We start from the raw sequence: 2,500 nt of genomic DNA, 5'->3' as shown, positions 1-2,500 counted from the left end.
CCCCCCTGGGCAACAGGAGCGTGGAAGTATCCCAGGGGGGTGTCCGCCGGAAGGCGGAACCATCTCCTGACGGCGGCCCGGATGGTAACGTCGGCCGACTTCAATGCACCCACCCGGGTGCGGCTGAGGGCCAGCCCGTGGTACAGGCCAGGGAGAAGTACGTTGGTGAGAGCGTGGAGGCGCTGTTGCGGCTTCAGCGGAGCTCGGGAGATGACGTCAAGCTGCTCCACCAGGTGGCTACGTGGATTGAAGACACAGCGACCCGCCGTGGAAAATTGCAGCCCCAGGTACCGGAAGGTTTCACCCACACGCAGGGCAGGCATGGTGGTATTGCCTGCTGTGAAGGTGACATTGCTGTCCACCTTCACCTTCTTCTCGCGCCCTGACGCGACTAAGGCGAGGGTGAAACACTTCCGGGCGTTGATCTGCAGCCCCAGGTGGGCGAGGGCTGCGGTAGCTGCGTCGATGAGGGACTGCAAGCCCCTCGGGGTCGCTGCAAACAGCAAGACGTCATCTGCAAAGGCCGCAGCGTTGACTCTGCGACCGAGGATCCGAGCTCCGATGTGGGAGGGCAGTTGGCCTAAAACGTAGTCCACCGCAAAGTTGAACAGGAGGGGGGAGAGGGGATCGCCCTGGCGAACGCCCCGTGCTGGCTGCACAGACACGCCCACGCCGGCGCCGTCCGCTATCACTGTCGTGCTGCCCTCGTAGCACCGCTCGACATACTCGACAAAGCAATCCGGCAGGCCATGCGCCTTCAGCACGGGGCGAAGGGCAGCATGATCTACCGAATCGAATGCCTTAGATACGTCGATCGACGCCACAAAGACAGAGCGGCAGGAGCGAACTGCGTCGGTGAGAGCAGTGTCCAAGATGAAGGTATTTTCCAACATCCCATCCCGAGGGATGAATGCCCGCTGACGTTCGTCCACAGCACATGCGCGCATCAGGCGTGACGCGAGAACCTTGTGAAAGGTCCGCGCCAACACCGAGCAGACCGTAATGGGGCGAAAGTCAGCGGGGGATGTTGGTGCAGCCGTTTTCGGGAGAAGGGACGTCCGCGCGCGAAGCAGGCGTTCCGGAAGGGCGCGGGCCAGAAGGAAGAGATTCATCACTTTCACCAGGACTTCGTGCGGCAGGCGCCGCAACTCCGCTGGGGTAAGGCCGTCCGGCCCGGCTGCTGATCCCCTGGGCGGCAACGCGGCGGCGACCTCCTCATGTGTGACCGGCCCCCATATGCACTCAAGAGCGACAGGCTCTGAGTGCGGGAGGAGGCGGTCACGAATGAAGCCCGCGGTGGAGATGGGCTTCTTGGTGAAGAGGTCCGCCCAGAAGTCCAGCAGACCAGGGATGGCAGGTGGCGGCTGGAGCAGGGTGCCATCCAAGAGGCCGCGCACGCAACGTGCACGCGACCGAGAGTCATAGTTACTCCCGCCGTTTACCCGCGCTTGCTTGAATTTCTTCACGTTGACATTCAGAGCACTGGGCAGAAATCACATTGCGTCAACACCCGCTAGGGCCATCGCAATGCTTTGTTTTAATTAGACAGTCGGATTCCCCCAGTCCGTGCCAGTTCTGAGTTGATCGTTGAATGGCGGCCGAAGAGAATCCGCGCACCCGCGCGCCCCCGGAGGAGCACGCTAAGGCGGACGCGGCCTCGCAGCAAGGAAGATCCGTGGGAGGCCAAGGCACGGGACCGAGCTCGGATCCTGCACGCAGGTTGAAGCACCGGGGCGCGAACGCCGCGCAGGCGCGCGCATCCTGCACCGCCGGCCAGCACGAGGCCGACCAACGGCGAGAGCAGACCACGCCCGCGCTAAACGCCCGCACTTACCGGCACCCCTACGGCACTCACCTCGCCCAGGCCCGGCACGTTAGCGCTGACCCACTTCCCGACCAAGCCCGACACGCCCCGATCCTCAGAGCCAATCCTTATCCCGAAGTTACGGATCCAATTTGCCGACTTCCCTTACCTACATTATTCTATCGACTAGAGGCTCTTCACCTTGGAGACCTGCTGCGGATATGGGTACGAACCGGCGCGACACCTCCACGTGGCCCTCTCCCGGATTTTCAAGGTCCGAGGGGAAGATCGGGACACCGCCGCAACTGCGGTGCTCTTCGCGTTCCAAACCCTATCTCCCTGCTAGAGGATTCCAGGGAACTCGAACGCTCATGCAGAAAAGAAAACTCTTCCCCGATCTCCCGACGGCGTCTCCGGGTCCTTTTGGGTTACCCCGACGAGCATCTCTAAAAGAGGGGCCCGACTTGTATCGGTTCCGCTGCCGGGTTCCGGAATAGGAACCGGATTCCCTTTCGCCCAACGGGGGCCAGCACAAAGCGCATCATGCTATGACGGCCCCCATCAACATCGGATTTCTCCTAGGGCTTAGGATCGACTGACTCGTGTGCAACGGCTGTTCACACGAAACCCTTCTCCGCGTCAGCCCTCCAGGGCCTCGCTGGAGTATTTGCTACTACCACCAAGATCTGCACCGAC

General features: G+C 62.1%; 1 non-coding gene across 1 annotated transcript in view; it reads right to left on the bottom strand.

The window, feature by feature from the left end:
- Positions 1-2,500, bottom strand: part of LOC124774416 — a 6,842-nt gene that overhangs the window by 2,549 nt on the left and 1,793 nt on the right. Inside the window, exon 1 of the ribosomal RNA XR_007015293.1 lies at positions 1-2,500. This exon is cut by the window's left edge and continues 2,549 nt beyond it; it is cut by the window's right edge and continues 1,793 nt beyond it. This is a non-coding gene — a ribosomal RNA (large subunit ribosomal RNA).

The sequence above is a fragment of the Schistocerca piceifrons genome, unplaced genomic scaffold (assembly GCF_021461385.2).
Source record: "Schistocerca piceifrons isolate TAMUIC-IGC-003096 unplaced genomic scaffold, iqSchPice1.1 HiC_scaffold_961, whole genome shotgun sequence".
Classification (NCBI taxonomy): domain Eukaryota; kingdom Metazoa; phylum Arthropoda; class Insecta; order Orthoptera; family Acrididae; genus Schistocerca; species Schistocerca piceifrons.
Note: the sequence above shows the minus strand (reverse complement) of the source record. Positions and strands in the feature narration are given on the sequence as shown.